The following is a 13,487-nucleotide window of genomic DNA, read 5'->3' as shown; positions in this document are numbered from 1 at the left end:
ATTGTCTTTTCTGAGAATAATTATGCTCAAGTTCCTTTGCTGAACATTGAGAGGTTATAAAGACTAAATTTCAGCAACATTTGACCGAGTTCTGGTTTACTGATGTGTAATAGTGTTTTTGGCTCAATAAGCACTACGGAAAACCACTTCACAGCTTACTTTCCCTAGTAAGCCTAATATATAATTCTTCAGGATCACTACTACGCTTCTTTCGAGAATGAGTTATATGTAATGACAGGTTATTTCACGTAATAAAAATCATTATTTGGTTAGAAATAATATGGACACGTATTATTTATTTTGCTATATTTACGAATTTTCCTATTAATGGAAACACTCTAACAGTGATAGTTCCAATTATTGTACATTACTACTGTTTTCTGAAATTTCTTTATCGGTCAAATTTCATCAGTATTTTTTGTCATTTTTTCATATCTACCTATTCTGTGCCAATTCATCCTCAATCATTGTTTAATATATTCTAATTATTGGCTTCCTTAAGAATACGTCCTTTACTCTTCCTTCTATAGTTGTATTAAAGTAGTATTGAAATTTGAATAATTAGGAATAGCGTAACTGCCATACCTTGCTGAAAACCATTAATAACCTTTAAGCTTTTCTTTTTCCTGTTTAGCCTCCGGGAATTACCGTTCAGGTATTACTTCAGAGGATGAATAAGGATGATATGTATGACCAAAGAACACCGGTATCCACGGTTTAGTATTCAAATCCGTATAAAAGTTATTGCCTTTACTAAAATTTGAACGCTGAAATTCTCGACTTCCAACAACAACCTTTAAGTTAAATTTAAAAAAGAGTACGCTGTTGCCAAGACGATTATGCTATTTCAAAAATAAAAAATAAAAACGTATGTGCAGGGTGTTATCAAAGAATAAATTAATTGCTTTTAAGGTATCCCGTAATTTATTTGTTAATGCTGGTCTGTTTTTAATTAACACATATTGATTTTGAGCGTTATGCTTTCTTTATATCTGTTGTAGTTACAAATCTTTTTCATTTAGTTAAGCATAAATTTTTCTCTCTAAAAAAACATTGATATAGTAATAACATGTAGGAGTAGTTATTCATATTTCGTAGATTAAGGTAGCGATATAATTTTTAAAAAAATTCCAAAATTATTTATCAGAGTAAGATTAAACTGATATGTTTTTAAAGTAAGTCTATTGAGAATGCCGCAGGGCCAACACTGTTTCTGTTCATTACTGTTGTCATTATTATTCTAATTTTAATAGTACGGTATTTCAGAAATACTTTAATTAATTATAGTTCCTTTTAGATATATTTATTGCCTGCTAACCACGTTTTTCTTTCTACACATTTTAAATAATATTTCTTGTTAGCTTCATATTTATTCAGCTCTTCTTTAAACTTCTTTTTTTCATATTTTCTATTCGTATTATGAATTACTAACTAAAATATTTGAGTTTTTACATTATAAATTTAAATATTCAATAGTTTTTTTTTTGGGTTTTTTTTTAACTAAAAAGAGTCAATTGTATGATTACAAAAAAATTGTCAATGTATCATTTGGAGCACAATTTAATAACTAACAGCTGCTTTCTTTGTTTCTAAAATGATGACCAGTATTGCTAAGTTACATCCTGAGCTACCAGACTAGAATGAATAAACGATAATAACCACTTTATCACTTTGATGATAACTATCCAGTTTGAGAAAACAGGTGGCACTGAGTTGATTGTCTAACGCTTTTTAATCAGTACAGATTGGAGGTCAGATCACAGTAGAATATATTTTTATCAGACTGTTGCACCAATAAAATATTCAGATATCTACCTCTATTAAGGTAGTATAACCGAGTACTACTAGATAACATTTTTGCTAGAAGACATTTGACTAATACCGCCTAAACTTAATATAACTAGAATAAAAGAGATTATGGCGTATTAGCATATGATGATGAATACATTAGTTCTAGCTAACCCACTGGATTAGTCTAGTGATGACTCGTCATCGCAAATCAGTTCATTTCGAAGTCGAGAGTTCTAAGGTTTAAACCCTAGTAAAGGCAGATACTTTTAAGTGGATTTGTATACTAGATCTTGGACACCAGTGTTCTTTGGTGATTGGGTTTCAATTAACCACACATGTCAGGATTGGTCGACCTCAGGCTGTATAAGAGTACATTTCATTTACATTCATACATATCATCCTCCTCATTCATAAAAAGCTTACGGTGGTTCCGGAGGCTAAGCAGATAAAGAAAGTAGCAGCAGCTAGATAAACCGAGCTAGGAACTGATGAAAATATATTACGCAGAGATTAAAAGTACGTTAGTTTGCCCTAAAATGAATATGGGTTATGGAGTAATTTTTTACTCCAGTACTTTCATATCTTGACCTCTTTTTATACTTTACGGTTGAATCCTTAAAGTGATGTGCAGGAAATTATATTTACATTCTACTATGAGGGTATACAGTGAACTACTAAATGGTTTAATGCAGTCTTTCATTAACCGTTGCCTATTATTTATCATGATTTTATAGTTGTTCTTTTACGGTGTGTAGCTTAGATTCGAAAATAATCTTTAACTATATTCATGCTATTCTTGCAGTTTAATATTTCAGAAATTAATATTTTTTACTTTTTTGTCCGACAATTTTTTCGTTAAAAACGTTGGTTTTACTTTGTTTAAAATATATAAAAATCGTTATACTTTATGCCATTGGTGTAATAACAAATTATTATATGTACAACTAAAACTTTAAAAATAAATTAAAAAAGTAAAAAAAAAAAAATAAACTATATTGTTTCGTGACCTAAAATACACGCCACAATGTCGGAGAATATTGTAAGCAAGAACGAACGGACTGTAAGGATTTATTTATGAGCGTCAGTAATTCAATGCAGTTAAGGGTAGGTCAGGTATAACCTGCACACACGCATACACACCAGAGCATTAAATGTTAGAGTGGTATGGAAACTGGCTAAGATGTATACAACATGTGAGATAGAGGAGTTCACCTGCCATCGTCATCATCCATGCATTGCCACCCCTAATGTTCTTTTACAACCACCACCATTGCCAGCCATTATAACCGGTTTTAACCAACACACCACACCACCATCTAAATAATAGCTATACTAATATTATGTAGGGTTTGTAAATCGAATATATTTTCAACATTATTTCTTCTTTAGAAATAATGATATTGATAAAATTCAGCAACCATTTTTAGAAATTATGTTTACTTGTTTGTTTTTTGCCCAATATGTTTAAAAAAAATAATAATGGATTTTATCGATAGTTACAGTATGCTATTACAGAAATCGAGTTAAAATATAATAAGCTCAAAGCTCAATTATTCCACGTTCGCTCAATTATTCGATATGCTATTACAGAATCGAGTTGAAATATAAACTAAAAGATCAATTATTCTACCTTCATATGTTAATCAGTTTTATAAAAAGAAATAATAATCAATCTATAATTGTAATGTATTATTGCTTAAAAGTTTTTAAAAAATTATATCGTAAGGAAAGAAATTTTCAAAAACTGTGCAGCCAAAACGAAGCATATGAACAATTTAAAATTTATAAAAAATTCCTGCAAAAGTTTTAGATAAAATTATTGTACAGATATTTAACATTAAAAAAAAATTTCTCAAATAAATTAACTGACTCCCCTCCATTACTTCTTTGATAAAATAACTGACTATTATTATTTTACTTATAGTTTTTATTTTTCAGCTTGGACATGAATTATTTCATAGGGTCACCAGTCATCTAATAATTTAGTTGGTCATAAATTAACAACTTTAATACGAAATTGACCTCTATAAAACAAAATGTTTAATTTTATTAATTAAAAAAAATAATTTTCATAAAAGATTACGAAAAAAGCTCTCCATGCTGTTTGTCGTCAAAAATTTTCATATAATACAACAATAATTAAAGTCTACCAGTAAAATAGTCTATTTTACGACGTTTAATCTGAGGTAAAAAACAAAACTTTTTAAAGTTTATTTAATAATATTTACTTGAGTATTTCGTAATTTTTTTTATATAATGCTAATTTATTTTCGAAAATATTATATACTTCTACGTTTTTGCTTCATGCAAACTGGACAGTTAATGTTATATGTATATATATATATATATATATATATATATATATATATATATATATGTGTGTGTGTGTGTAATTTCAGTTTTTCCTTCCTTTACATTTAATTATGGACATGTTTTTATTTTAAATTAAAAAAATACTGTGACACATTCATGTTAATTAGCTCAAAGAATAAACAACCAACTTGAATTATTCTAATGGATTAGGTGTGTCTTTAGCTGTTCATAATTTTTAATGTGTTATATACATAGTAAACAGAAATTGAATTTATATTTTAGTTGTTTTTTGGTGTATATACGTAACTATTAGACGTAATTAATTTCATGTTATGTAACATTTATCTATTTTTATTTTTATTTTTATTTTTTTTTTTTTGTGAGTTGGCTGAATATAACGAATGTATATATATATATATATATATATATATATATATATATATATGGGCGTCTGAAATTTTAAGCAAATGTCAAAAAACATTTTCACAATTATTTAACTGTAAATTTGTTGCGGTTAAAATCGATAAATATCTATCACAATATAAATATGTCAACACGTATCTAATACAGTGAATACTGGCTTATAAAAACAGGTTCAATGAATATAAATTAAGTAAGATAATTATGAATTATAAAATTACTTTCACTTAGTATTTCTCAAGAAAAAATTGTTTTACCTCCTTGAATGGGACCTACGCAAAGAAGCCTTATAATGTTTTTTAAGAGGGCTTAAAAGCCTTATCTGTAGCCCGTCAGTAGGAAAAGTATTCCCTTTCCCCCATCTAATTACACTAAGAATAAACCGGTTTTAAAAATTCCAAATTTCTCACAAAATATTATGCTAGCGGAGAATGACCTACACCCACAGAACTCAAAGCGGGTAAGAAGGTCACAAAAACAACAGCCTTGTTCGGAGGATCTTCAATGTAGTTGGATGCCGCAACTGCAGATCAACTAATTATTTAATATCGGAACAACAAATTATTGATTTTTAATTAAGTAACTTAAATAAAAAATCCCTATTTTAATGATTAAAACACCACATAAGCTCGAAGCTTGTGCCGTGGGAATATGAAATGGAAATTTTTAAATGTATGAAAAAGTATGAAAAATAATGCTATGTCACCGGGATTCAAACTTGGGACCCTCTTCGGAAAGACCGAAAGAACGCTGCTACTCCATAGATGGTTACAGACGATCACCATATAAAAATTATATTCTGAAAATTCAACAAATTTATCATTTTGAGGCTCACAGGGTCTGAAAAACGTTTTTTTTTTTTATTTTGTATGAAAATAAAATTTAAACCAGTTACCCTTGATTTTTTAAATTCTGTCTTTGCAAATTCACCCCATTTAAGAAAACCTTTCGTAGGATAACAAGCTGAAGATAATGAAAAGAAATAGTTTCTAAATTGGATCAATTTTTTTGTTCACGTTGTAAAATAAAAAAAAAATTAGTTTTAACTTTTAAGAAAAAGTTCATGTGGTTATCTCGTTGTAACGGTTCCCCTATATGTGTATAAGAAGAAGTTTTTTAAACTAAAAATTAAATTATCTATTTAGACAGTATATTTATTTTATTTTCCAAATGTGTAAGTTGCAACCTGATGAACTAGTGAATAATAAGCAACCCCCCACGGCTCAATGAGATGAGGATGATATGAATGACATGTAAATGAGGTATAGCCTTGTACATATTCAGACCGACCAATCCTGAGATCGGTAGTTAATTGAATACCAACCACCAAAGTATACTTGTACTCACTGTCTAGTATTCAAATCCATATAAAAGCAATTAACTTTTTAACCGACTTAAAAAAAAGTGGAGGTTATCAATTCGACAATTTTTTTTCCATCTATGTAACCCAATATCTCTGACGTTAGTAAACCGATTTTGATCATTTTTTTTTTTTTTTTTAATCGAAAGAGTATACTTTTAGAATAATCCTATACTAATTTTAACCAAATCCGATGATAATCTTAGAAAAAATACCAAAAAAAAAACTGAACTGCTCGATATCCTTAGCCGCTGACCGCTCGTACCAGTACCGTGTTGCTCTGTTTCCTGTACGCCTAGGATATTAATAACAGTCTATATTATCGTTGTTTAGTTCTACATGGAAATATTCATGGCATTTCTTTCTCTATTTTATTTTATTATGTTTATAGCTATTATTATCTTTTTCTATTATTTCGTATTTTTTTGTATATTCAAAGTAACTTCAAAATTGAAGAAATAAAGTTAATTATTCGGTAAGCTGAATTAAGCTATTAAGTAAAAATATATATTATCTTTTTTTTATTCTAATGAGGTTTAACTTTTGATGATATCTAGCAGTCTGTTTATTGTGCTTCTGTGGACAATTTTCTTATTATTGTCAAGAAGTTAGTTTCTCATTTACTGAATCTGAACGACTTCGTTCATACGAAGAATGTTTTCTTATGTTTCTCCATATTTAAAATAAAAATACAATCTAATAGGTTAAAGAAAGTAAGTAAAAAAAAAATTAAAATAACTTTTTTTTCTAGTAAGAAATGTAAGACAACTACCAACAATTTGTTAGCTATTAATTTGGTGCCTACTTCAAAAAATAAAATTAACAGACCTGAAATAGTACTAAACTACGTTTAATATTTTATTGCGAGTTTATTGAGGTCAGATTTATTTTTTTTTTTAAATTTGTTTCGGTAAAATTATTTCAAGTTATCAGAATTAAAGCATGTATGAATTTAATCTTCCATAGAAACTTTATTGTGATTTCAAATGGAGTTATTTCCATTATATTGAAGGCCAATTTTTTATATTTATCAGTGGAGAAGTGGTGTAGCAAAAAATTTAGGGGGACAATAAATAATACAAATAAATTTTTAAACCACATTAAGAACATTTTTTCTCTTTTTTAAATTTATTTTAAGTTCCACTTTAGTAATTGATAAGAACTGATATCCAACAGAAAGGAACGAAAATACATCTTGCTTTATGTATAGAAATGCTGATTAAAACACACCAATAATAATTTAAAGATTTTCTTCATTTTATATAAGAAGATATGTTTTATTTTACAAATTAATAAAAAAAGTTGGTAATGGAAAATAAAGAAAGGGGTTTTTATTATTATATTCACAGTTTTGTTAAAATATATTATCACCGTACTCTCTTTTCTTTGAATGTTATACATCGATTTGTTTTATGTTTTTCTTTCTTTTAAAAAGGAAACGGTAGTTTTCAGCCCCTATTACTACGCATTCATCACTACGTATCGGAATACGTTTGCCTGTATGTCTGTCTGTCAATATGGGATCTCTTTCTCGGTTTAATTCCATTTTCCTTTCTCTTCCTTTTTTTCTTTTCTTTATTTATTTCTTATTTTAAACGAAATAGAAACTAAACCACTTGCCACTTACTCATTTATATTTCCAAAAACATCGGCCATTAAAAAAAGACACATCTGCACTGTCGGTTTGGTGCGGTCCAGTAACTCCTCTACTAACAAAAAATAGAAAAAAAAAACAACAAAAAGTAGAAAATAAAATAAAACTGTAACTCGTAACTTAGAGAGCCGAGTGGCACTGCAGGTGCAGACTCACGTTTTAACTTCTTTCACTGTAATAATGTAACGAACACAACAGTTGTATTAATAATAACAATAATAGTCAACGATTTTTATGTTAAAATTTACAACAGAAATCTTTTTAAACTCATAAATATAAAATATATATCAGAGTAAATTGCGTGTAAAGTTATTTATACCCTTAATATACACATGTACACTACTAGTAGTAGACTACATTCGTTTATTGTACTTACTATAGCGTTCTACTTGTAGTGGAGAGACAGACTATAATATTAAAAATTATTACTTTGTCTGTATTCAATGGTCCATGACAAAAAGCTTTCATCTTGCATACATACAAAATAACAACTCATAATAACACTTGAAAAAAATTACAAGCAACTGTGTGTTCTATTGTTACTGCTGAAGAAATAATAAATTTATATAAGAAAAAATTATTAATTTTTCGCGTTTCAATATTTATCTCTAATTATTCAATATGACTTCTATTGATTGACGCCAAAATAGTTATACATCGTTTTCCAAGAGAAAATTTTATTTCCGCATTATCATACGTGACTTTCTTATTGCTGTAATAGATTTACAGGATCTGAGATAAATAACACTATCGCTTTCACTATCGTTCACTATCGCTTCCTTTAATAGTAATGATGTTCATCTTACAGCCAGTTCAATCATTTTTTTTTTTTTTGTTAATTGCTTATTATTATAAGTATTTTTCACGAATATAATGATAAATGATTCAACGCGTGTATATAAATATATTTGTATATATTGTTTGTATGTTTCAGGTATGAACATTGTGAATTCTGCATACTTTTTCCGGTCCCATTTACGTTTCATAAGGTGAACCAGATACGAATTTAATATCGAATTTAAATAAGGTAAATGTTCTTATTTACATTTGTAATTACGACTCTGTTTAAAGATTTTGTTTCTCGAATTAATTATGTTCATTGCATAACTAATACCTGTGATGGAATGTGTGAATATTTCAATAGTAAATCTTATTTTTTTGAGTTGTATACATCATATTTACTTCTTAATAATATATTACAACTTTTTCTACTTAGCCTAGGATGCTACAATTTTTTAAATGGCTGTATCATTTTTGGGAGTGATATATATATATATATCACTCCCAAATAAATATATATATTTCATTAGAAACAGAATTTAAAAAAGAAAAATAATGAAGTGGTGTAGATGTTCATTTTTACGTATTCTTTTAGAAATCAGAAAATATATAACAATCGACGGCGCCAGTAGTTTTATATAAAAGGAAAAAATAAAATTTTTTTTTTTTTGCAAATATTTAAAAAAAATAGGTTTTTATTTATTTAAATGAATGTATCGACTTTTAAACGGAATGAAATTTTGTTTTAGTTTTTTTTTTTTTTTTAGTCTGGTTGGTATAGAACTGACTAAATACAACGTTTTGTTACAACTCTTTTGTAAAATCTAAAATATCTATTTTTAATATCCACACGAAATCAGTTTCTAAAGAAAATTTTTTTATAATAAAATCGATAAATTATTAAATTTAGTTTTATTTGTTCCCCGTCACATTATTATTATAATATGGAAACCGATCCTATTTCAACCAGAAAATCTCTTAAGCTAAATTTTTATGCAGGTTTCATTTTAATTGAACCCAAGAAAATAAAAAATAACTGTATTTAAATGGATTCGGTAATTTTTCTTTATTTATTTACAGAAGGCTTTTCAGTTGCATAAAATTTGCATAAGCCGTTATGCAAAGAACATTTAAAAAAAAATTAAATATCTACAGTTCTGCACCATAATTACGGCATTTGTTGTTATGTTAAGTAAACATAAATATTTGAGTAAATTACTTCAATTTTCTAAGACAATAATATTTATACTTACCTAATTTTTATCGAAATCCAACAAATAGTCTTTATCAGATGTATAAATTTTACTATTATAGTAGTTAAAATAAATAATTTAATTTTTATATGTATTTTAAATAAACATTACTTAAAAAGTAATAATAGATTTTTTTTATTCTAATGATGTTTAACGTTTGATGGCAGCCGTCTGTTTATTGTGATTCTGTGGACACTTTTCTTATTATTGTTAAGACGCTAGTTTCTTATTCACTCAATCTGGAGACTTTTATCATATGAAGAATGTTTTCTTTTATCTATTTATATTTTTAATTAAATTAAAATAAAAAAAATATTTTTTTTTTTTTTTTTTTTTTTTTTAATTGTAAGAAACGTAATACAAGTACCAACAATTTCTTAGCTATTAATTTGGTGCCTACTTCAAAAAATAAATTGAAAGAACTGAAATAGCATTAAACTACGTTTAAGTAAATATTATTTAAACTTTCTAAAATATTTATCTGAATGACGCAAATGACTAAGCTCTATCCTTCCGTGATAGAGGTTATTAGTTCGAAGCCGGTCAAACGTTTAATACTAACAGTTCTTCTGCAGTGTCTCCATTGACAATATATTTCTGTGAATTACTCGCCCTCTATCACCATTCTCTTGGGTTTTGACTAGTTCTGTAAATTTTTACCGAATTTAAAAAATTGAAATAAATTTAAGAAATAAATATAATTTATAAAATGAAGTACAAAACCGAATTATCTGTCATAATCAATTGCTATAGGTTTAATCGATGCTAAAGTAATCATCCTGTATCGGCTGCATAGTACGGACTGTTACCAGAGACATCGAACTACCTTAATTACTCGCGTAATTCAAGCAGTAGAATTTTAAAAACATTTTTTTAAATTATTTAAAAATAAAATATTCATTCAAATAAATATAATTTTCTCACCGATTATCATATTTCAGTTTAATTATAAACCTGTGAAAAATAGTTCCTTTGCATAAATCACACATCTACTTTTAGATAAAGAAAATTGATAAAAAAAAAGTATATGAATTACGTGAATAAATTCGTCAATTACTGACAAGGAGTTACTTCCAATGAATCCTCCTTTTTTTTTTTGCATTTAATTTCCAGGGGAAAATTTAAAAAAAAAATGTATCAAAAAACATCACATTAAGTATTTACAATTAACTGTGAAAGGCACAATGCTATACTATAACGAAGAACGGTCTCAGAAAAAATTAGGATAAAAGATGGCCTAAAATGTATAATAGGGAAGTATCTAACGCGTAACTGTGAGACTGGAAACTGTATGGACGTCAGGATTGTAGGGTGTAAAACGTGATCTGTCTATGAATTGTGTCTCAAAATACCTCCCACCACACCTCGCCGTAACTCCTGTCAGAGAAACTAGCAGCCATAATTTTGAAATGGAACATTTTTTTAAAGTTATTAGACACGTTTCATTTGTTAATAGTATGGTTTTTTCGCAAAATTTCGTAAAATCTGGAAAACGTGTTTGTCCGCAATTGTGTCACAAATACAATCGTTTCGCTAGTCAAATAAAGACAAATCTTAAGTTGACGATCGTTAGTATAATAAGCTATACTCATTACACGAACAAGATATAAACAGCTTCCTACAGCATTCGAATCAAAAGATGTATAATGTTCTATATTCTATATTCTATATTCAGTTTATCATAAGAATTAAAAAAAATCTAGATATAAATATATTAATGTAATTTAAATTCTAAGTAGTAATAAACAACCACACAAGAAAAAAAGTTTACTTCAGTACTGACGTCTTTCTGGTACGGACTACTATCTATTTATTTCTTAAGAATGATATTCGTCTGTTTGAAAAAAAAAATATTGAAATTTTGAGCGAAAAAGTCGATTTAGAAAGATTAAAGATGCACTTTTTTGTGATTATTTGGACTAATATTTGGGTAGACTTAATCTAAAGCATAGCTTTTATATTACATTTTCACAGCTGAAAGCTGTTATCATTTATGTAAATCTCTTTGTAATAAACTACTTATTTTTTAATTTAAATTCAAACAGTTAAAAAAAAATTGAAGCCGACGTCCGTGGCTGAGTGAGTAGCGTCCCGGCATTTCGTGCGGAGGTTCCGGGCTTGAATCCCGGTCAAAAAAAAAGAGAATTATGATAAACGGTACTCTTTACTTCTTAGAAAATTCTGGTAGAAAATTCTCAGGTCTAGTTTGATCATTTATAACGGATTTTCCTTAAAACTAACGTATTATTACAACATACACAAGTAAAACTAAATAATTTTTAAATCATCTTTTTTATATGTATCATTTATGTGACAATTTCAATAGCTTTCGAATAGCAACTTAAACTTTTTGTAATAAAAGAATGTGAAAGTTAAATTTAAAAAAAAATATATATATTAAATGTAAATGTAAACTATAGATCTATGTTTTATTTATTTAAAAATAATTATCATTAATCAGTTTTAAAACAATGTAAATTTGTCAGAGAAAAATGGTTTATTTTATAAAAACGTAATTACTATTATAGAATCGTTGAAATTATCTAAAAAAGATCTGACAAAAAAAGTCGTAATACTTCCTGGCATTGGTTATTTATTCTTAAATAGTGAAAAAATACCTTAGGTATATAAAAAAATTACCTAAAATTTCTTTTTTAATCTATGATGAAGGTTTAATGTAAAATTATATGTTTAAATAAACCGAAAAAAGTTTTAAAAATTAAAAAATCGTTCATTTTTTAATTTTTTCTGCTCTCTGCCTTCAAAATCATCTTATTGTGATATCGCTTATTACAGTAAATGGAAGAAACTAAAAACAATTTTACAAAAAAATGTAGAATAAGTAAAAAGCTATCTAAGATTTAGTTTTTTGGGGTGGTTATGAGTTATAATGAAATTTTATTATTTAAGCGTTTAGTAATATTAAACCACCCACAATACTGCTCCCAAAGTATTATTTTTTTTCGCTTGCACTACTTCTGCTACACCTAGGAAGATATTAAAACAAATCGGTTAAAAGATGTGCAATAAATAAAAAGATACCTTTTTTAGATTTTTAAGGAAGGTGAATTTTGAGACAAAATTCTTTTAAAAATTGTTAAGATAAGCATGCACGCATGTATTAAGCTTAGTATAAAGTTGGGCTATGTTTGCTAGATTTTGAGAAAATTGATCCCCAAAAAACTTTTCTTCATCCTGGAGATATTGATCCCAACATTTTACCAAAAGATTGCCCCATACTCACGAGTGTATATAAAATTCATCAAAATCGGCTCATCCAGTCAAAAGTCATTTTGCTTGAAACACGCCAACGTACTTGTGTACATGAACATACGTACGATCTTTAGTCCCCTTTATTTGTTTTTTTCTTGGGTCATGAAACGTTGAGAAATTAAAAAAAAACTCATACTTCATTTTTTGACTCCATCATGCAGCATAGCTACAGAGCTATGATAACCAGGAAAGTAAAAGTATTAACTAATTTTATTTTTTTTAATGAATTCTAAACGAGTTATTTTGCAACTTTTTTTTTCAGGAACATGAAATGTTTTAAAAGAATTTTAACAACAATTTTTCTTCACTAATGAGGTGGAACCAAATCAAAAGTAATTTAAAAATCTATGTACCATACATAAGTAATTTTTACGTAGACGACATACTTTTTGTAAGAATTACAGCAATACCTGTGTTAAAATTAGGAAGGTGGACAAAAAGAGGTTACGACTAAAACACCTCAGTCGGTTTTTAAATTAAAGTGACGAAAAAGTTTACTAAAGAAAATTTTAATTACTTTAAAAATGTTATCTTAACTATTATGTGAAATTAAAGTTCGGGTTTTTTTTTTGTTCAATAATTTTTTTATGTTATTTGGCTTACAATACTGATAAATATTACTTAATTCCTACCTCAAAAAAAA

General features: G+C 27.4%; 1 long non-coding RNA gene across 1 annotated transcript in view; it reads left to right on the top strand.

The window, feature by feature from the left end:
- The window catches only part of LOC142320168 (uncharacterized), a 269,581-nt gene extending 261,020 nt beyond the window's left edge, over positions 1–8,561 (top strand). Inside the window, exon 4 of the long non-coding RNA XR_012755305.1 lies at positions 8,473–8,561. This is a non-coding gene — a long non-coding RNA (uncharacterized LOC142320168). The remainder of the gene's footprint in view (positions 1–8,472) is intronic.
- Positions 8,562–13,487: the final 4,926 nt, after the last annotated feature.

The sequence above is a fragment of the Lycorma delicatula genome, chromosome 2 (genome assembly GCF_047948215.1).
Source record: "Lycorma delicatula isolate Av1 chromosome 2, ASM4794821v1, whole genome shotgun sequence".
In the NCBI taxonomy this organism is placed as follows: Eukaryota; Metazoa; Arthropoda; class Insecta; order Hemiptera; family Fulgoridae; genus Lycorma; species Lycorma delicatula.
The sequence above is the reverse complement of the archived record's forward strand: the minus strand, read 5'-3'. Positions and strand labels throughout refer to the sequence as shown.